Source organism: Tupaia chinensis, unplaced genomic scaffold (genome assembly GCF_000334495.1).
Source record: "Tupaia chinensis unplaced genomic scaffold, TupChi_1.0 Scaffold145592_1, whole genome shotgun sequence".
Lineage (NCBI taxonomy): Eukaryota > Metazoa > Chordata > Mammalia > Scandentia > Tupaiidae > Tupaia > Tupaia belangeri.
This window is the reverse complement of record NW_006205449.1, coordinates 803,165-825,870: the sequence shown is the minus strand read 5'-3', so window position 1 is coordinate 825,870 and position 22,706 is coordinate 803,165. Positions and strand designations below refer to the sequence as shown.

At 47.0% G+C, this 22,706-nt stretch overlaps 1 long non-coding RNA gene across 1 annotated transcript in view; it reads left to right on the top strand.

Annotated features, from left to right (window-relative positions):
- The first annotated feature begins 1,845 nt into the window (after nt 1-1,845).
- The window catches only part of LOC102488118 (uncharacterized), a 65,698-nt gene continuing 44,837 nt past the window's right edge, over nt 1,846-22,706 (top strand). Inside the window, exon 1 of the long non-coding RNA XR_337359.2 lies at nt 1,846-2,021. This is a non-coding gene — a long non-coding RNA (uncharacterized LOC102488118). The remainder of the gene's footprint in view (nt 2,022-22,706) is intronic.

Genomic DNA, 22,706 nt, shown 5'->3' with positions numbered 1-22,706 from the left:
TTCGGGGCAGGGAGGTGGATGGGCATGGTTTTCAGAAAGCCTCCCTCAGGTTGCAGCACCTCCACTGGAGCAAGCCAGTGCTCTGGGGATGCTTCTCCCTGCACCCCGAGTACAGGTCTGAGAGGAAGACTAAGGCAACCCTGACCTCGCAGGGCCACGCTGTGTGCATCTGAGCAAGTGCAGCTCCCACCCAGGAAGCAGACCAGCCCCGGGGCAAGAGACTCCAGCCAGCAGGAAACCTACAGCTGGTCCAGAAGATACCTGAGAGCCACAGTACACCAGCGGAGAGGAGCGACGCAGTCCCAGAAGAGAGGAAGACAGTCCCTCCGGAAGAAACTGTTTCTGCCCCTGCGGGCCACAGGCCAGAACAGCAATGGGCCATGCAAGGCGGGGGCCGAGCAGAGAGACGAAGAATATGCTCAGTGTGATGTTTCGTTTGCTGCGATTCCTCAGGGTCGCCGGAGTCACCCCGCTCGTGGGGACATGCCCCAAGGCCTCACCCACAGTTGTGCCTCCTCTGTGAGTTCAAGGCATGGGCTGCGGCAGAGCGAGAGGACGAGAAGCGCGGTCGCCCTGTCGCCGAGGACCGCATCCGGCCGCTCACGCAGGTGTAAATAGATCCCATGTTTATTTATAGCATCTGTGTCCCATGTGGCTGTCCACACAGAGACATGACTAAACCCAGTACCCAAGTGAGGCACAATGCTCAGGGAGGAGATTACAAACTCCCGCAGTTGAACCCGGGGGTTACGAGGGTAAAGGGTAATTTACCCCGTATTTAAAAACCAAGGGCCTCTTTTTTACAGGGAGCTCTTGGCTCTCTTCTTGCCATTCAGAAGAAAATAAAAGAAATGCTTCGGGATTTTGGAGTGAAAATTCACAACCACCACGTCGTTACTTTCCCTTCAACCGAGACATCCTTTTTGCTGGAGTCCTTTATCTAGTGCTTTGTATACATATTTTTAATCCTATACAGAAATGATAGGATGTCAGGAAGGATCTATAATAACACCATTTTTTTATTTCACTTCAAAGACTTGGCAATTTCTGATCCATGTGACATTCACACTCCTTCAGGGTCAAACAACATCTTGCAGCCTTCATAAAATGATTAAATATTTTAAACAGCTCCTGCTTATACCTCCATCGCCCCTCGAGACTGATACTGTTATCGTTTTTGTCAAAGCCAGTTTCCATGCGCATTTGTCATCCCCGCTTGCATTTATGAGTTATCAATCGCCGCGTCAAAATGCAAAATAACTGATGTTCTTTGGGCGGTATTGGATGGTCTATCTGGGGCTTTTAATCAATGCTGATTTTTATTTTCCATACCCATACATAAATCTTTACCATTCTGGGCCACATATAATGCGTTTGTACAAAACGCACTGACAGAAGCAGTAGTTATATTATCAAACATTATACCTTGGGGCTAACCGAGTACCAAGGGCTTTCAAAAGAGAACACTGGGAATTACTGTGCAGGAGACATGACCGCAGCGGAGAATAGGAGGAACTGGTTGTTGCCATTTATAAATCAACACCCTGCTAGCTAATCCTCGCTTAAATACAGTCCGAATTCTTTCCCTGATCCTCTGCAACTTTGTCATTTTTTTTCAAAAGGCAAGGTTTGCATAATCTACACAAAACAATAATGAGCTGTGTTTTCTGATTTCTTTGACTTTTTCCCAGGGGCATACGTTCAAATGGCGGCATGGAACTTATGTAGGAATAGCTTCTTATTAACCTATACTGGAATTTTCCATTTCAGGTTTCACCCCCAGTTGATCTAACAGAGAATTTGCTTTGCCCTTTCGAAGGGCATTTGCCTAGTTGAACAGCAATCATTGCAGAAATCATTCAAACATGACCTTAGTGCCCAGCAGACTCTGGTGCTTGTGGGTACCCCAGGCCGTGGGCCATCACAGGGGTCCCTTTAGAGTGAAGCGAAGGAGTACGTAACGAGTAAGCCGGCGTGGAACACGGCGCAGGTGTGCGGCACTGGAGTCCAGGAATCCACAGGTATCGCCAGCTCCCTTGAAAGATTAAAACCCATTAAGAATGGCCTCAAAGCGTTCTCATGGCAATCAGCTAGCTTCTTCACGGGCCCCACTGTAAACTAATTGGCCTTCGCTTCTACTCTGAGCCCCCCTCGTCTCAGACGGCGTAACTGCCATCAATTAACTCCCCTGGTAGTGGAGCCAGTGACAGGGCAAGGTTTGCTTTGGAAGGGGCTTTGGCTTAATTAGTTCTCTGGGATTTGCAGCAGAAATCAGGAACCCAGAAGATTGCTGCTACCAAAAAGTTTTATTTTTAGAAAGCGTTGTAGTTGTAAAGCTGTCTCCTGGCATTTGAAAGAAGAAATCAAATATCAATGTAAACAATGGTGCTATGGGGGTGAGCCATGGTCGAAATAGGATGCGAGAGCTCAGGCTTGCTTGTAAACCACGGTATCATTGGAAAGCCTGTTTAAGAGGCAACTTCCAAATAGCTAACTCAGACTAGCGCCAGGTTGATGAAAATGGCTGTCGGGACTGTGTTTCAAGAGGCAATATGTTCTATATTGAATTTGAGTACTCACAGCTTAACAAAATCAGCGAGTAGCCAGCCAGCCTCATTTGCCAACTTGCGTGTTCAATAAGCAGCATGTGATAACTTCTACATTTATTTATCTGAGTATTGGGAGCCTCACTCACTCCCCCAATGGGAGGTCCTTGCCACCTCTGCAATTTCAAAGAAGACTAAGACCGCGCGTGTTTGGAATGACCACTTGTAGTCTTTGCAGGTGAGGCTGTGGGTCCTGAGGGGCTCAGCATGTGTCCTCGTTTTGTGCCTTGGGACAGCCAGGCTGTCTGACACCTCAGGTGTTCAGTGGGTCTTGAAATATTTGAAAAACGGCAGTTCAATACCCTCGAGCCCTCTCCTTGTAGGATCCCTCATGGACTGTCTGCTCATTATGGTCTTGCATCTTCTTGCTGGCCTCCCTCCTTCCTCCTCACTGGTGCTCTCCCGGCGTGCTCCCGTCCTGTCCTGGGAGCCTGTGCAGACTGCCACCTCTCGCTGCAGCTGCTCAGGTCACAGTGGAGCGTATCCCAGCACTGTTGCTCTCAACACGCTCCTTATTCGCACATTAGGAGGGTATTCGTCTACTCCATAAATCCGCAGATCGAGCGCCGTGCTGAGCCAGGTGGGGTGAGAGGTCTGGGGACACAGTGGTCTCATGGTCACACCCTTCGCTGACATCTGCGCCAGCATCACTTCCTGGGTGGTGTTTGCATGAGGTTAGTCCTTCCTGATGGCAAGGCCTGCTTTGTCCATTCTCCATGAACAGCAGAACTGCTCCCAAAAGCCAGGGCTGAGGGTCAGCAGATGGCATAATGGTTATGTCGCTGGACTCTCACGTGACTGACTGTGGTTTGAATCAAAGAAGACTAAGACCGCGCGTGTTTGGAATGACCACTTGTAGTCTTTGCAGGTGAGGCTGTGGGTCCTGAGGGGCTCAGCATGTGTCCTCGTTTTGTGCCTTGGGACAGCCAGGCTGTCTGACACCTCAGGTGTTCAGTGGGTCTTGAAATATTTGAAAAACGGCAGTTCAATACCCTCGAGCCCTCTCCTTGTAGGATCCCTCATGGACTGTCTGCTCATTATGGTCTTGCATCTTCTTGCTGGCCTCCCTCCTTCCTCCTCACTGGTGCTCTCCCGGCGTGCTCCCGTCCTGTCCTGGGAGCCTGTGCAGACTGCCACCTCTCGCTGCAGCTGCTCAGGTCACAGTGGAGCGTATCCCAGCACTGTTGCTCTCAACACGCTCCTTATTCGCACATTAGGAGGGTATTCGTCTACTCCATAAATCCGCAGATCGAGCGCCGTGCTGAGCCAGGTGGGGTGAGAGGTCTGGGGACACAGTGGTCTCATGGTCACACCCTTCGCTGACATCTGCGCCAGCATCACTTCCTGGGTGGTGTTTGCATGAGGTTAGTCCTTCCTGATGGCAAGGCCTGCTTTGTCCATTCTCCATGAACAGCAGAACTGCTCCCAAAAGCCAGGGCTGAGGGTCAGCAGATGGCATAATGGTTATGTCGCTGGACTCTCACGTGACTGACTGTGGTTTGAATCCTTGACCTGGTGGCTTGAAACTCATGCCAAGTGCTTGTGCCTGCATGTCTAAAATCCCCAGAGGAGAATGGAGGAGACAGTATTGCAGCATGGCCATCCCCCTGAGGGGGTGATTTCTTGCTTTCTGTCTGTGTCTCTCTGTCTCTCCAGTGAGTGCATGTGCCCAATAACAAAAATCTTTCTCAAAAAATAAAATGAAATATAAAGACTCCAGGGCTGGCCCCGTGGTGCAGCGGTGCTGAACTACTCAAGGGAAGCTGGGTCCCATGTAGTGACTGGTTCAAATCTCCGACTTGGTCAGCCTGAACACCCAGACATGTTGCTTGAGTCATGATCTGATGACCCGGAGGATTGGAGGAAGGGATCACACGTGACCAGACCCCCGAGGGGTGCTTGCTCCTCTCACTCTTTCAGACTCTCATGTGCGTGTGCACAAATTCTATGCCGATGAAAAAATAACTAAAAATACATAGCCAGAAAACTTAAATGGGGATTTCTTCAGGTTGTCTGCGTCTGGGACTAAAAGTGTCTGACTGGGTGACTTTGGTTTCTCGGTAGCTGTTCAGAGGTCATCCATTCCTCAGCCCTCCAGCGCAGAGAACCGGGACTGTGGCTCTGAGGGAGTCGGGAGGGACATACTGGGGGACACGGTGGCCCTTAGTGAAGGCTGCTTCCTAGGCATTCAGAGCGCAGGGATGCAGAGCCACCCTGCCGAGGGCACTGGCTGTTGGGAATGGCGCCAGAGAGATTGCATTCTGGCAGGAGGAAGTGTCAGATCTGCTGGACAATTTCTTGTTTGTTCATTTTTCCAATTTCTTTGTTGAAATATTATTTGACTAAGGCTTGATTTCCAAGCTCAATAGTCAGTCTTTCACCTTGACACGGGCAATGCATCTATCTGTCTCTTATCTATTTATATGTAGTCTATGTGTACTATACATAATTTTATATATTATATATATATTCATGATTCTCAGCTAGGGCAGTTTGCCCTCGCCCTACCTGGATATTGGCAGTGTCTGGGCATGGCTTAGGGGAGCGGCTGCCAGCAGTCGTGGGTGGGACCAGGGTGGAGGCTAAATGGCCTACAATGTTCAAGAAGCCCCACAAAGGATGATGCAGCCCAAATGTTGACAGTGCGGGGCTGGGACGCCCTGATGAGCACATGGCCCCGCCCTTCCCATGTGCACATTGACATGGAGAAACATGGGAGGAAGAGAGAAAAATGAAGCTGTTCGTAATATGAGTTTATATATTCCAGCCAGCATAAGATAAGACAATGTGGTTCCCTTTTCTGTTTGGTAAGAATTGATAAATGTTTATTAACAGGGTATTCTTAAAACTGAAGTCCGTATTCTAGAAACACTGTCTCTGTCGAGGCATCAGGACGGGTATAGACACAGTTACGGCGTCGTTAAGATTCTAAACTGCGTTTCTACTGAGATGGCGAGGTTTAAGAGAAACAACGGTTTTCGCATTTACTTTATTTTGGATGAATTACAGTGGATGCAGTTAGACTTAATTTCTGGGGGCAGGTAAGCTGCAGGTGAAGACTGCCTCGCTCCGTCATAACAGAGTGTGTGTCAGGATGTCTGGGTGAAATCCAAGGCAAACTCCTCATGGTAACTTTGCAAATCATTCCAAAATGGAGGGCATTAAGAATTTCAGCAAAGGGTCCATCTACCTCTGTGTATAACTTTTGTTTCGTCTGCGTTGTTTTATTATTTTTATTAACAGAGAGTATGTGCACTCACGAAGGAGAGGGTGAAAGAAAGCACCCCCGGTGGACCATGGCCGTGCCACAATACCTTCTCCTCCATTGTCCTTTCCTCTCGAGATTTCGGGCACACATGCACACCTACCCCGCATGTTTTTTAAGCCAGCAGGGCTGGGGTTTGAACACTGCTGACCACACAAGATCCGATTCCTTTCCCCACTGTGTCACAGGGTCGGCCCTCTGTGTGTAACTTCAGGACAAATGATCATTATTTCTAAAGAGTACATGCATCTTGTGCTGAGGTAACCATTCTGGAAAACACTGGGCTCTTGGGTACCTCAGGCCCTCCGCTCTCTCCCTGGCTGGTGGAGTGGACTTACTATACCAAGTTATGTTAACCTGCCTGTCCCTTTATTTTCTCTCTGTAAAATGGATTGAATAATGGATGCACTGATTTCATAGGGTCGTTGTAAGGCTTAGTGGAAACCAGGACACAGAGGAAGCACTGAATGTCTGTCCCCTCATTACTGTTAGTACTATTATATTATAATGAGACTACACTGTGTCCTCATCCTAAGTGTATCTGTTTCCTGCAGCTGCTATAACAAAGTGCCACAAACAGGTGGCTCTCCCACGGTCTGGAGGCTAGAATTCAAAGTCATGGTCCTTCAGAGGGAGGAGCTGGCTCCCTCTGAAGGTTCCAGGGAGAATCTGTCCCATGCCTCTCTCCTAGCATTCCCAGCAGTCCTTGGTACTCCTTGGCTTGTGAGTACAACACTGATCTCTGTCTCCATTGTCTCATGGCCTCTCTGTGTGTCCCCCTCTTTTCTCATCTCATGAGGACATCAGTCACAGTGGATATCATCAAGCATGACCTCATCTTAACTTGGTTACACCTGCAAAGTTCCTATTCCCACGTACGGTCACATTCGGAGGTACTGGGGTTTAGCAGGTGAACAGGTGTTCTTAGGGGACACACTAAGTATCAGAACAAGACCCTGGGTAAGCTGGCTTTGTCGAGTTTAGAGTAAAGCTGTAAGAAAAAGCTCAACTCTGTCAGGGTGTCATGGCATGGCGGCTTCCACACGAAGACATGAAGACGTGATAAAGCGTGACCTCTCATGGGAGGAAGCACAGCGCACACTGACATGAATGTGTGGGACAGAGCTATGTGGGCTGCACCCACGTGCAGTGGTCTGCGTAGAGACGGGATCTGGGGGCCAGGGCCCAGTACTGATTGGTGGAGCATGCCTGTGGGGCTTGAAGGAAGCGGTTATGATGTCCATGTGCTCATGAGCTGTCCTGCATGACATGTGCAATGAGCTGCAGGGCAAGTCCTAGTTCTTGGAACCTGGATGATGGCTTAGAATCAAAGCCCTTCCTCATTTTGTAGGTGGTAGTCTTCCTGTGAAAAAGAGTGACCCGCCATCAGCTGCCACTTCAGGTCTTAACAGTTTTGGCTTCCTTGGGTTGATGTTCTAGATGCACACCTCAAGTCAATAACATGTTGTCACTTAGATTTGTCACAAATAAATAAATAAATAATTCATTTATTTAAATTTTTGCCCGAAGGCCTGTGAGCTCACTAGAAGGAGATGGAGAGAGAAAGTGAGAGGGGAAGTAAGAAAGCACCCCTTACAGGGCATGGGCATGCTGCAATCCCCTCTCCTCCTTCTTTCCTTCCTTTTGGGATTTTGGGCACACACACATGCCCCTGGTGTGATTCTAAAGCTGCCAGGCCTGAGACTCAAACCACATGGTCAGCCATCTGGGATCCAGTTCTCTTAACAACCAGGCCATGGGCTAGCCTTGAAAGGTTTTTGTTATGGGTTGAATTGTGTCTTCTCAAAATTTACTGTTGAGGCCCTAACGCCCAGCGCTGACCTTATTTGGATATAGGGTTTTCCCAGAGGTCATCAGGTTAAAACGAGGCCATTAGGGTGAGTCCTTATCCAATATGACTGGTGTCCTTATAAAAAGAGGGAATTTGGACACACGTGCGTGTGCACACACACACACACACACATGCACACAGATGGAGAAGGCCATGCATGCGAAGATGAAGGCTGAGGTCAGGGTGATGCTTGTGTATACAGAGGCGCATCAGTGATTGTCAGCAACAGCCAGCAGCCTTGCTGGCCCCCTCACTCTTAGACATTCAGCCTTCCAACTGCGAGACAACGCATTTATGTTGGTTAAGCCACCTAGTGTGTGGTGTTCTGTTACAGCAACCATGGCAACTCCTAACAGATCTGTAGGTGTTCAAGGAGAAGAGATGGCGTCCTGTGGTGGGAGGGGCCGTAGCATCAGCTCATCCCTTGGTCCAGAGGCAAATGTTTTTTAAACATGATTCATTTCACCTTTTATCTCTGGAGACCAAGAGCTCATGGTCCTATGAGGCAGCCCGTGCCCTTCTTAGACAGTCAAATTACTGGAAATTCTTCCTTCCTTTTCCATGGTCTGCTTCCCAATGTCACGCTTCTGCCCTCTAAAAGCCCTGTGGAGCACGGCCTCTTCCTCTTTTCCTTGGCACCCTCGGATGCTTGAAAAGAGCAGGCAGGGCCCCTCGGTCTTCATCTGACCAGCCCTCGCAGTCCTGGACATCAGTACCACACAGACTTGGCCGTGGGGGACGTGGTCTCCCTCCTACAGACCACAGGGAGGTCGCTCCATGCCTCTGCGCTCTTGCCCCGGGGTTACCGGTGATGCTGTCTTGCTGCAACCACCCAGAGCGAGGAGCACACGCTTTTCTGTGGGCCGTGTGGTAGGGCATGCTGATCTTGCTCTGTCAATCTGCAGCACACAGTGGGGACTTCTCTTTTTTGAGACAAATCTGGAAGAGAGTTTAGAAGATGTTTGCAGCCAATAAGGAAGCATTTCTGGGAAAACCAATCTTCCCTGTGTGTGAACATGGTTGTAGCTTCAAAATAAAACATTGGAAACGATAGAGGGACTTCCTGTCCTGGTTATAGGGGGACCTGTCTACACAGAGATGACCGTGAATTCTGTGTGTCCTGGACACCTTCGTAACAAAATACTGGTGCCATTGTCGATCTTAATTCCAGGTGGAAACAGTTATTAGCCTAAGAGAATCAGATGATCTTTTTTTCAGTATTTGCTACTCTCACGAAGGCTGCGTAGCTCTGTTGAATCATACTCAAGGTTACTTTGGTTTCGTATAAAACAAGCAACATAGACTGAGGAGGATTTAAGAGTCTGCCTGCTGGAGAGCTGTTCTGGACACCCCCGTCCTGAAAAACGGGGCATTTGGTGCTGTTGCTCCCCTTCTCCTCCCTGCCTGTCCCACCTCCCTCATGCCTCTCTCATCCCTCTCCTTGGATGACATGATCTTGGTGAGATACTCAGACAGAACCAGCCCACTTATATGGAGATCAGAATTTCTGAGTTCCTGCCAGCAAGTTTAGTGGCACCTAACAGCTTTCCTGGACAATGTCAATGGAACAGTTCTGTTGCCTCATGCTGTGCGCGTGTGCCTGCCTTTCACTGAGTCCTAACACACGTCTTTGTCCATGTTGGCTAAGGGTATGGAAGACCATTTTTCCATATGATAATTTCCCTGGCAAGCCAATGCTATCACTTCCTGTCATTTGACCATTCACTAAACATGACTCACGTTCCTTATGGCCCATACTATGAGATGCCAAACAGAGACCATGAGGGAAATATCAGTCAAAATGTTGTTTGGGCCACAGGCAAAATAACTGTAGAGTGACAACTCTGACCCGTATGCAATTTCAAGTGTCTGAACAGACACATAGCCAAAAGCAGTGCCTTCGACTAGACGGCCATACGAGGAGAATGACTCTTCCTGGGAGATCAAGTTTAGTCTTATGGTTAACAAAGTGACGTGTGTTTAACCAACATCTTCTTGGGAAGTCACATGGCTGAATTCCCAGGGAGACTCCATGAACACTGCCAGCTCCAAGGCTCTGGGGAGCTGACAGCTGCTCCACGTCCTTTCCACCTCGCCTCTCTGATCTGTCCTTTCTCTTCATCTCTATTCCTACGGTTCTCACTCCCACTCACCACACCAAGCCTGGACAGCCTCAGCAGCCGCCAAGGAGGCTCACTCCTCTCTGCTGCTTCCGCTCCAGTTCATCCTATACTTAGCTGGCAGGGTAATCTTCCAAGAATGCTATTTTCCTCAAGCTACTCCTCTGCCTGGAGCCCACAATAGCTCTGCATTCTTCTTCTCCAGCCCACTCTGTTCTCCTCTGACCTTGCCTCCCAGAGCCCAGGAGTTTCCTTCTCCTCGCTGTGTCACAGCCTGGCCACACCCTGTGCAGGAGTGTGGCACCTCCGCATGAGGAAAGAAGGAGCCTGGATTTTCCCTCAGCCCTCTCCCCAGTTGCAGCCCAGCCCACTTCCAGCTAAGATTTCTGACTTCCAGTAAGTCGCTCAAAGCTCATCCCATCACTCATGCAAGTGCTCTCTGACTCCAAGACCTGCGTTGGAGCCCAATTATCAGTCCAGTTGGGTCTTGAGTGTAGTTTGCCTCACAAATTCCAACATCAGATACTCAATACTTTTCCTTCTTTATTTGCTGTAACTGCTATGGTAGTCACTTTAACTTAATTCGGAATCTGGACTGGAGTCTGACAGACCCGTTTTAATGTTGGCTCTGCCATCTACTGCCTGAGTGATCTTAGTGATTCCTCACCCCCTTCACAACTCCAGTACCAAGTGCAGCTTCTGGCGCCTAGTCTATGCTGGTGGAATAAATGCTTTTGGATAAATCAGAATCACCCAGAAATGAAACACTGCGGCTGGCTGCCCCTCAGGGGGCTGTGAGAGGCTTCCCGCAGAAGGAAGGTCTTGGGCGTGGACAGAAGCGGGGAGGTCTGTCTTCTAACAGCTGCTCTGTGGTGGGACCTCTCTAAAAGTCTCGAGTGAAGGATTTCTGTGTGACATCATAGGTGGGGCTTCAAGTATGTTTCAATTTTCTCATTTTGAGAATTGAGAAATTCCCTTGTAGGGTTGGTGTGAGGGTCAATGGCAGTGATAGAAATGGAGCAGCCTGAAAGCACCCACAAGCTGGTGTGCAAAGAACCACCTCATCCACTGCCATGTATCATGGGCCCCTATGTTCTCTCAGCCTCTCTAAAAGGAGTATTTTACTCCCCTCCCCAGCCCTACTTCATCGTCTTTGCTGAGCAGGACTCCAGGTAATGCACCTTCTATTCAATAAATTATTAAGGCTTCCCATTCCCCATTGTTTCCCTCACTTGTGTTTCACCAGAGGGACCCTTTGTGTAGTATGATCAGATCGCAAGGTCAGTAAAGAGCTCTGATTCTATTCTGAATTTGAAACCTGCTGTTACTTACTAGGCTTGTTTTTGTTTATTCTCCCAATTTGATAGGTAATTTACATGTCACCTATATTTAAAACAATTCACTTTTTTCATTTGCTGCACATGAAATATTCTGAACTAGTAGATTTCATCATGTCATTCCCACTAGTAGGTGGTATTTATTCTACAGAAAAAAAAATCTGTCTACTGAAGAGTTAGTGGTGATACTCCTTATGTATCAGTTAGCTTAGCTGTGTAACAAACCATCCCTAAACTAACAACTTCAAACAACAATGTATTGTTTAGCTCATGATTCTCTGGGTCACATGTGGAATAGGTTTTACTGAGCTGGTCGTCTGGTCCAAACTGTGCCTACACATGCATCTGCCACTGGCTACCAGGGTGATGAGGTGTTGGCTGGTCTGGGCTGGCCTCAGCTAGTGTGCATGCTCATCCTCCAGATGGTTGGCCATGATTTGTTCTCAGGGTGGTTGGGCAGAGAGTTCCAGTGAGAAGAAGCATGGGCTTGCAGTTGGCATGCTGTCCCTTCTGACACATTCTACAGAGCAAAGTAAGTCACTGACCAGACCAGATTCGAGGGGTGAGGACAGATGTCACCATTTGATGGAAGGCACTCCTAAGACACACTACAAAGGGGCCTTGGGGCAGAAAGGACAGTGAGCAATCAATCATCTCCCAAGTCTCCCACACCTTCACTCTTGACTTAGCAGCTCCCGTGGGAGATGAATGGGAATGGAAGACATGGCACCTTCCCTCTCAAGAGGACAATTCCTGACATGAACAGGAAGTCAGTCTGGCCTAGAGGGGATCAATCTCTCATGAAAGACAGCTACCAAGGGCCACAGCTGTGACCTCTTCATGTATTTGTCCCACGTTCCTCTATGTCTAGGGTGGCAAAACTTCTTCCCTTCAAAGGCACACTGTAAACATTTTCGGGAGTATTTGTCGTGACAACTCACCTCCAGCATCATCACATGACGTGTGGCTTCACGTCAACCTACTCCCGCACCATGTTTTACAAATACAGCTGGTGGACTGCCCCGTCCTGGGCCACAGGCCACAGTTTGCTAACCAACACTATATTTTTCAAATCTACATCTACCTTTTAGTTTTCACTCTAGAAAGGCTAAAGCTGTTTTGGAAAAACACTAGGTGTTGGATCTTGTTTTCCTTATTATTGAAGAGCACCTGGTTTTTTAGAGACTCTCTTCCAGTCATGATGGGGTGACAGGGCTGCCTCCCTGAGCTCATGTGCGCTCTGAGGCCTGGTGGGGCAGACGATGCTTCTCCGTGTCCTGAGTTTGCACAACTCACAGGGCCAGCAGTGTCATCCGTCTTCTAAATGCTGATGTGGCATCTCCCTGGAAATTAGCTTTGGGCAACACGAATTTCCTGAAGAATCATCACAAAGAATATTACAAATAAAAGAATTTGGGAGCATCATTAAGTCGTATCATCTTCTCGCTCTAAAGGGAGACTGCCTTCCTGGGCTCCAGGCTGCAGCGAACAGCAAAGTATTAAAGAGCTGGCTATGACAAGCGAATAAAAAGCAGAACCGCATGCAGAAGGCTGCGATTTAACGTGGTGCGCGGTCTACCCGGGTCTGTGTCTGTCACGCACGGCGTTTTCTGAGAATGGCAGACTGTTCTGCATTTGGTTTCCAGAATCAGCAAATTACATTGGCAGAACAAAGCTGTCATATTTGGTGGTATTTTGTTACATCCATTATTTCACTTAAGTTTAGACATCTCTTTGCAAAATCAGATCCTACTTTAAAAAATTGCCGTGTTTTGCAACATTAAACAGAATGACAAGCTGGGGAAAAAGTTGATTAGTAAGCAAGGCATTGAGGAAAACTCTCCTTTAGGTTCAGAAATGAAGACTTAGTCAACAAAGGCAGTCACTACTCTGCTAAACATGAGTGTGGCTCAGAGTGGGAGCCAATAGTTCCAATGAAGTTATGCTCAGTGAAGCCAGAGAGCCGGCCACTAGGGCCTGGGCAGAGGCTGGGTGGGGCTGTTGCCACCAGGAATCAGCTGTGGCACACCCTGCACATCCCGTCTCATTGGCCCAGTCCCTAGAATGTGCTGGTGGTGCCCCCGTAACCAAACCACCTGCCAATAGACCAAGTTCTCCTCTGAGTCATCCTCTTCTTTGGCTTCCTATGGCCCCAACCTGTGTCTAAAGGCCAACTTTGGAGGAAAGAGAGCTGATGCACATGTAGCCCATACATTAGTTGGGATTCTCCAGGGAAATGATGTATTCGTATATGTGAGTATGATCCGCTTGTGTGACTGCACACGTCCCACACTCTCTGTCATCTGCAAGCTGGAGAACCAGGAACACGGATGCCGGAGCTCAGGCTAAGTGCTAGGGCTGCAGAACCCGCGTGCTGACGTGTGAGGGCGGGAGAAGATGGACTGCCCAGCCTCGAGCATGGAGAAGCAATTCACTTTCCCCACTTTCTGTTCTGAACAGGCCCTCAGTGGATTGTGGGATGCCCACCCACCCTGAGGGTGATCTGTGCTCAGGGCACTGGCTCTTGAAGTACGCTAGTGAGCACACCCAGAAACACTGTTTTGATGACTATTTGGGGATATTTTAGGCCAGTCAAGGTGACCCATAGAAGCCACAGTCAGATCTTTTTCCTGTTTGTAGACACCAGCACTGGGAGAAGGAGTTTGCCTACGGCGGACATGCCACTCTGCTGGAACACTGGAGGGTCACCACAGGTCCTACCAGAGCTGTCTGCATCATGGGGCGTCTTCTGGCACTGAGGGCAAACTCCGATTTTCTGCAAATGCCTGCCCTCCAGATTCTCCTGATGCGGTTCTGCATGAGTTCTGTGTCAGGGTCCTCTGCTCCCTGCTTTCCCGTGGGCTCCAGGCAGACAGTGCCTGCCCCTTGTCTATGGAGGCCGCTGTTGGTGCAGGGTGGGATTGTTCCCACTGACCTCGAACCTCTTCCTGAGCAAGCACTTCTCATGCCAGGGCCGTCTGCAGGGTGCTCAGCAAGGGATCCCAGGCAGCAGAATGGGAGGCTCCACCCCAGGGGCTGGCCAGTGGGAGGGATTCCGTCACCTGGCTCTATCCAGGCAGTCATCATGGACTGTCACATGTGGTTCAAGAAGGGCAGGATAAGTAATAAGGATACGTAATAATGATAGTGAATCATAATTTATTCAGTCTCAAAGGAGGACAGGCACTTAGCACTGTCATTTAAAGCAGGGACTATGCAGCTTGTTCTGTTTAGAGCAAGAGAATATGTATTCTATTTTTTTAAGGTTTTCTTTTCCTTATTATTATTATTATTTTTTTTTGCCATAGAGCATGTGTACTCACCATAAAGAGAGACAGAAGGGGAAAGTGAGAAATACGGCCCCCCATCCAGGAGGGATAACTATGTCACAATCCTGTCTCCTTTATTGTACTCTCAGGACTTTGGTCACACTCACGTACACACCTGGCATGATTTTCAAGCTGCCAGGGCCAGGACTGACACTGCAGTCGGCCATGTGGGAGTCCAGCGCTTTAACCACCATGCCAAAGGCTTGCCCTGAGAATACATATTCTAGGCTTCTCGGGGCATGCAGTCTCTCGTTACTCAGCTTTGCTGTTGTAGCCTGAGCACAGAACAGACAATGTGCAAACTAGGGGATGTGACTGTGTGCCAATAAAACTTTATTTACAAAACCAGGCAGCTTGTGAACTAGACTCACTCACTGAGTAGTTTGTGGAGCTGCATTTAAAGGGTAAGATGGTAAGGGACCTTCAGGAAGAAGGGTTTGCATTGGAGTAGAGTAGACGTGGGGGGCGAGATTTATGAGACGGCAAGGCATGGGCGGCTCTTTGGAGGGGCAGGAGCCAAAGCCTGGGCAGAGAACAGGGAACTGCATCTTCTACTTTGGGACATACCGCATGCTATTCTGGGTGGCTCATTCCTTAGGGAAGAGAGGAAAAGGAAACCTACAAGGGGGTGGTTGTTGTGACATGCTCCTGGTGACGTGGTCTTCTTTTCCCTGTTTTATAGAAGAGGTAGCATGCATCGTTCCCAGGGACTTCCGGAGTGCACCTCCTGCTCACACGCTCACGTGTACTCACTGAGTGCGGATTCTTCGCATCACCCAGCAGAGTCCTCGGCCCTGCAGAGAGGAGATACCATCTGCTGGGGCCGAGTCTTGGTTATCTCCACTGCTGGGCTCATCGCCCTCCCTGCCCTGCTGTGTCCGGGGGCTGTTATTCCTGGGCTCTAGCAATGGGAGGTATGGTTGGGAGATGGAGGGGCAGGGAAAGGAGAGGCTGCGGTCCTCCTTTCCCTGCCTCGGAGGTTGGTCTTTTCTGGGGGTGATGCTGTCCTGGCTCCCCTCTGTCTCTCCAGCCTCCTGGTGCAGTGGCTTTCTGCTCTCAGAAATCTGGGGCTGCCTCTGCGTTGGGCTCTTCACACCTCCATTGTGTGCCTGGCCAGTTTCAGTGTTCAGTTTTCAGATGGGCTGTGGCTGATGGCAGGTCTGTAGTCTTATGGTAAATATATCACCTCTTTCAAATGCCATTTTCATTGCAGGCTAAAACCTGTCCCAATGGAGCCAATTTCACAAGAGCAGGGCTGGTTTGTTGGTAGGTGAGCCAGTGCGGATGGTGGGGCCCAACAGAGACTCTTCCTAGTCCCTGCCCTGAAACATCATCCTAGCCACTGGGCACCTCACCATTCTACCCCAAACCATCCTGACCTCCCAGCTCTCGCAGGGCCAGGCCCTCCGCATCTTACAGTAAGCATGATGGTCTTCTTAGTTAATTAAAACTTATAGTAAAAACTCTGGGTTTTGGGCCAGCAGCTGCTGTGGAGGTTAAGGCAGGTGGATCCCATATGGCTGACTGTGTGGTTTGAGCCTCCACCTCATGGCTTGAAAAGCATGCTGGGCACCTGTGTGTGCATACCCAAAATCCTGAGAGGAGAAAGGATTGCAGCGTGGCCATTGCCCCTGGGGAGTGATTCCTCCCTTTCCCTTTCTCTCCAGTGAGCACACATGTTCTATAGCAAACTAAAAAAACAAACAGAACCAAAACCAAATCAACAAAAATACTCTGCTTCTTGCTAAGAATTAAACACTTCCAGGCTACTGTTAAGAACAGACTACTAAAGGATATAGAAACGCAGTAAATGGATGTGAATACCAGATACAGTGTGTGTGAAAAAGGAGAGTCTGAGGAAGGACATTTAGAAGAAAAATAGAGAGGCAAAGCATTAATGGGACAAAGAAATGTGGTGTTATCTGTTGAAGATATTTTTTAGTTTTATCAACTGGACTAGGGAGAAATGTTCACATGTTGAAATATTCACTTTGTAAGCTAAATAATGCTATTGAATGTATAAAAGAAAATGAAATTAAAAAAAGAACAGACTATATAAATGATACTGTTCTGAGGATTAATTATTTTGCTTTTGACTTCAGCCCTTGTTTGCTTCTTGTATAGAGGAGGGGAGAATTTTCCGAATCACCATCACAAAAGCAACAGAATGGTCCCAGACGCCCTCTTCTATTTTCACTTCTTGGCTTCTATGACTTGAAAAGTGAATATTCTAATATAAGGAAAACGTGACTTAGAAGCTCTGAAATATGCCAAGTGGCTCACTTTAGCCTTTTTCTAATTCCTCGCAACTTGGAGTCCGGAGATAAGCAGCAATATCACGGACTGTAATTGCTGAGCCCTGGGGACAGCCCGTCCTCCATTGCCTGTGCGCCCCTTCAGCTGGAACAGCACGGACAGTGAACGCAGCGCCCACCAACCCTATCACTTTAATGAAACCCTCCTGATGTGCAGTAAGGAGCAAGTCTCTAAGACATTGAGGGTCCTCACCTCTTTGGGAAAGGCAGCCATGTCACGGTGCCCTGCTTCATTCCAGCATTCACGCGTTCACATGCTCGTGTGGGCATGCAAGCTCGTGTGCACTGTGTGCAGGGGTGTGTGTGTGTGTGTTCTAATTACACTGCATGCAGTCATTGGCAGACCAAATAAAGCCAACTAAATGCAAGTGGAACTTCGGGAAAACAGAATTGGTGAGAACAAGAGAGAAAGAAGAGGGACAGAGTGGCAGAAGAGCATGGGGGCTACTCTTTTTTCTTGAGAAAGTGAATAATGTCATCGTTGATTTAATTAGCAAATTCTAGATGTGCTGACAAAGGAGATTTCCTTGGGAGATGTGCTGGGTTGTGTCAATGCACTAAATGAATAGGCAGAGCCGGTTCCTGGTAATAACAGATGAACAACACAACTCGCCAAACCTCAAACAGTGCATAAATCAATTTGCTCGGAATTAACCACTCGCTTCAAAATTAGGGGTTACTTGACAGGGTTTCAGTGATTAGGTTGTCAGGGACCTGTATTTCTAGCTGGGATTTATCTATCATTGATATAAGGGCATCTCCTCTGGGGCTGCGGGCTACAGCCTGCATGGCAGCTTGTGGGCCCAGCTGCAGAGGATAGGTATCTCTGCCTCCACCCACAGCAGGCAGCCTCGGAGGGCAGAGGCCGGGAGGAGAGGCCCACTTTCCAAGGGAAGCCTCTCCTCGATCCTCAGATGTTGGCGGGAACCTTGCGAATGAGGGGATGGATGCATTTGAGAGTCCTTCTGACATTGCTTGACCCCTCTGATAGCATAAAGAGCTTAGTAATTTGTTAAATGAGATGCCTAAAAGTGTACAATTGCTCGGAGAAATTAATGAAAAACGATAGGCACCCTGAGGTCATTCTGCTCTGGGTCCATATGTCATTAGGGTGCTGAGCTCTGGGCCTTCTGGCTAAATGCAGACCAGCTGCCCCCGGGGGCCTTCCTTTCCGCTCTGGGCAGGAGAGGAGGAAGGGGCTGGATGATCTCCCTCATCGGGGCCCACTGAGCAAGAGCTGGGGAGGGAGCTTCTGGGTCAGATTTCTGCTTGACTGGTTTTGACCTGCCCTTCACTGCCCATTTGCTTGGCTCCTGCCCTCTTAGAAGTGCACGTTCCCAGATATAACCCAGGTGTGCCTTCTTCCCTCGATGTCTTTGGGCTAATTGCAATTGTCCTTCATTCTTTCCCAAATCTCAAAGCTTATGTGTTCCCTCTTCCTGTTTGGGAGCTTTGAAAGAAGGTTTGCTTGGTCTCTGTGATTCTGTTTACCCTCCTCTCCCTGAGAGCATGATGAGCCTTTTCTTCATCTGATTGGCCTTCAGCACCTCAAAGTCACCGTGCTGGAAGAATCCTTAAATACCCCCTACCTAACGCTTGGGTATCCAGCCTCAGAGACAAGGTGAACTTAGATGGGTTGAGTGAATATCATGGGGAAGTAGAATAAAATGTTCCTTTTCTATTACTAGATCATTTCATTGGATCTGACTGTTGCCATCTTGATATTTCCTTCCTGGTAACTGTTCACTTATTAATCATGCTTCATTCTCAGACCTTTTCCTATTCATCTACTACCCCTTAATTAATCAAGACGATCCTCCTCAACTTCACTGAGTACCCCAATTTCATTTTTTTTTAAATTTGCCTGTGGACATGTACACTTGCCAGAAAGAGAGAGAGGGAGAGAAGAGAGAGAGAAGTGAGAAAGCACCGCCTCCCCCCATGAGGAATGGCCATGCCGAGACCCCTCGTCTTCCATCTCTCCTGATTGTGAGCATGCACACACCTATGCCTGGAGTGTTTTCAAGCTGCAGGATCTGGCACTCAAACTGCACAGTCAATCTCTTCTTACGCCAGCCATTGGGAAGCTCTACGCTTTATGTTTAGATAGAATCCGAGTATTTCATCTAAATGGAGCTGTACAATGCGTGGTGTTTTGTGTCTGGATTCTTGTGCTCAGTGTAGTATTTCTGAGTTCCATCCATGTTGTAGTGTGTGTCAGTGCTCCCTTCGTTCTCGTGGTGGGATAGTATGCCACTGTATGGATGTGCCATTCCCCGTCACAGTTGGTGGATATCTGAGCTGTTCCCACTCTCAGCCGTAATTTCACCCACGAGCCTGAGCCAGCCCATTGTATGGGTCCTTCTCTGCCAGAGGCCGTGAAGCTTGCCTCTTTCCAGGTAGTGGAGGTCCTCAAACATATTTATTCAGTATCTCATCCTCCCTGGCCCAAATTTCCTTCAGGCAATTTCTCTTCTTAACTCACTATCTTGTTATCTGTAATTAATTCAGACAACCAACGTAATTTACGTAAAAAAGCAACATATTTTACGTGAAAAAGCAAGCAGATAAAAATTGGTTGCTTGGTTTGAATTTGGTCAAAGAGATGAATAAAAACAATTGATTCAGCAGTTAGCATAATGGCTATGTTGCTGGACTCCCATGTAGTCGACCATGGTTCGCGTCCCAGACCCAGCGGCTTAAAACTCATGCCGGGCGCCTGTGCGTGCATGCCCAAGATCCCGAGAGGAGAATGGAGGAGAAGGGATTGCGGCGTGACCATCCCCCCTGGGGGGTGATTTCTCACTTTCTGTCTCTATGTCTCTCTCTGTCTGTCTGGCGAGCGCACGTGCCCTATAGCAAAAATCTCTCAAAAAAAAAAAAAAAAACACACACACACACACACACACACACAATTGATTCAATCCATCCTTGACAACATAACCCTAAACTCACTGCTGCTTCCTTATTTGTTCATCTTTGTCCTGGACCTTTTTCTTAGATTTAACTGCAAATGCATCTCTTAATATAGGAAGCTTCTAAAAGCTCAAGGGAATAATCCCCCTGTGAATTTTGAACTTATGACATTGTTGAAGACTTGCCACTGCTCTGCATTCAAACTCAGCCCTCCATACTATTATTTACTTGTTATTTTTACATTTTATCACTATATATCATTACAGCATACAAAGAGAGTTTTCCCAGCATGAATACACTGTATATTAGTTCAGTCAGTTATTACTATACACATTATTATCAGCAGATAATTTCACATTTTTGTGCCCCTTGAATGTTTTGGTTATTTCTTTTTCCCCTTGATTCCCTCCCTGTCACCCTCCCCCCATTTCCTACCCTCTTCCCACACTGCTGCTTTTTCTGTTTTTATACCTTCCAATCTTTCAGTTTCTGCCATAAAATGTGGGCATTTGGTATATGTTAAGTGGGGACATACAATGCTTCTCTTTTAGTTTGGCTAGCTTCGCTTGTTATTAGGTCTTCCGTATTTGTCCACTTTCTATCAAATGCCAAGGTCTTATTTTTTTAAGGCTGAGTAGTAATCCATAGTGTATATGAACCACACTTTTTCAATCCATTCATGGATGTTTGGGTTGGTTCCACATCTTAGCACTTGTGAGTAATGCCACAATAAACATGGATGTGTAAGTGTTTTTCTGACTGAATGTATTCCTATACTTCAGGAAGACATCCAGAAGTGAAATTGCTGGATCATATGGTAGTTCTATTTGTACACCTTTGAGTATCTCTACAGTGGCTGTACTAATCTACAGTTCAACAAGCAGTGTGTTTCACCACAGACTCACCAGCACTTATTGTTGATTTTTTTAATCTTAGTCATTCTGATTGGGGTTAGGTGGCATGTCATCATGGTTTTGATTTGCATCTCCCTTGTGATAAGTGATGTTGAGCATTTTTTCACATGCTTTTTGGCTGTTCATATGTCTTCTTTAGAGAATTGTCTAGTCAGCTCATTGGCCCATCTTTTAATTAGATTGTTTAATTTTTGCAGGTGAACTTTTTGAGTTCCCTTTATATTTCGATTATCAATCCTTTATTTGAAGCATATTTATTATAAAGCTGTGATGATCAAAACAACATGGTACCTGGCACAAAAGCCGGCATGTAGACCAATGGAACAGAATAGAGATCCAAGAAGTAAGCCCCATAACATACAGCCAACTGATTTTTGACAAAGGACAGAAAACAAGTGATAAAAAGAAAATCCCTTTATCAAATGGTGTTGGAAAAGCTGAGTATCCACCTGCAGGATATCCAAATATATTCTCCCATTCTTAGAGTTGCCTTTTCACTCTAATTATTATTATCATTATATTATTATTATTATTATTATTTTGCTGAGTAGAAGCTTTTTAACCTGATGTAATCTTACTTGTCTATTTTTGAGATTATTGCCTGTGCTTTGGGAGTCTTTTTAAAGAAGTCTTTGCCTGCTCCAATGTTTCCAAGAGTTTTCCCTGTGTTATTTACCAGTAATTTTATAGTTTGAGGTCTTAGGTTTAGATCTTTGATCCATTTTGAGTTGCTTTTGTTAATGGTGAGAAATAGGGATCCAGTTTCATCCTCCTGCAGGGGGATATTCAGCTTTTCCAGCACCATTTGATAAAGGGATTTTTATTTTCATCACTGGTTTGCTGTCCTTTGTCAAAAATCAGTTGGCTATGTGTTATGGTGCTTACTTTTGGGATCTCTATTCTGTTCCATTGGTCTACATGCCAGTTTTTGTACCAGGTACCATGTTGTATTGATCATCACAGCTTTGTAATGTATTTTGGGATTGGGGAGTCAGATGCCTCCAACTCCACTCTTACTGCACAGTATTGCTTTGGTGATACAGGGCCTTTTATGGTTCCAGACAAATTCTATGATAGTTTTTTTTCTAAACCTATGAAGAATATCTCTGGTAACTTAAGCAGCATTGCATTAAATATATAGATTGATTTAGATAGAATTGAAATTTTGCTATATTAATTCTTCTAATCCAGGAGCATGGGATGTCTTTCCACTTTATCGTGTCATTTTAATGTCTTTTTAAATTTTTTCATAGTTTTCCTTGTGTAGGTCTTCAACTTCGTTAGTTAGGTTTATAAACACTCCATCCACTATTTAAGGAAGATTGCCTGCTTTGTTCCCATCTAGCGTGGGTTCTTCGAATCTGCACTCTTCTCCACTGCAGGTACAGTTTGAAACAGTCCCACTTTTCATTCTAACCCCACTTCATCCCTCTGTACACTCTTACTTCTGGATCACCAATTCATTCCCTCTTCTAACCCTCTAGAAGCAATCTAGAACATTCTCTGTCTCACAGGAGACTCTAAGGCGAATACCATAGGTTGAAGATGGGAGATCTGCCTTCATTTGTTTTCTGTGATCACATCAGGGTTATGAAAATCGCAATGGAAAATCCCTCACAGGAAGGGGTATGGTTTGTTATAATGCCTGCCTCACTGCATGAGGACGTGGTGGTCTGAAGATCAGCCTCTCACATGAAGAGGCTTTTCATGAAGAATCTCCTCTCTCATGATGAAAATGGCTGTGAGTGCAAAAATGGTTCCAAATAAAGCCATTCTCATGACACAGACTGTAATGAGGACAAAAAAATGGCACAAAATCAATTTATTCTCATGACAACCTTAAGATTGTAATGAGGACAAGAAAAACAGTCTGAAATTTATCAATTTTTGTGACAACCTTGAGACAGTAATGCAAGCGGCAAATGGTATGAAATTGGCCCACTCTCTCAACAAACAGCAAAACAAAACCGGAAAATACCATCATGTTTGTCTACTCCTTCGACATCCAAGAGACTTGGACAAGAACAGAAAAGGTTACAAGATTAACCCATT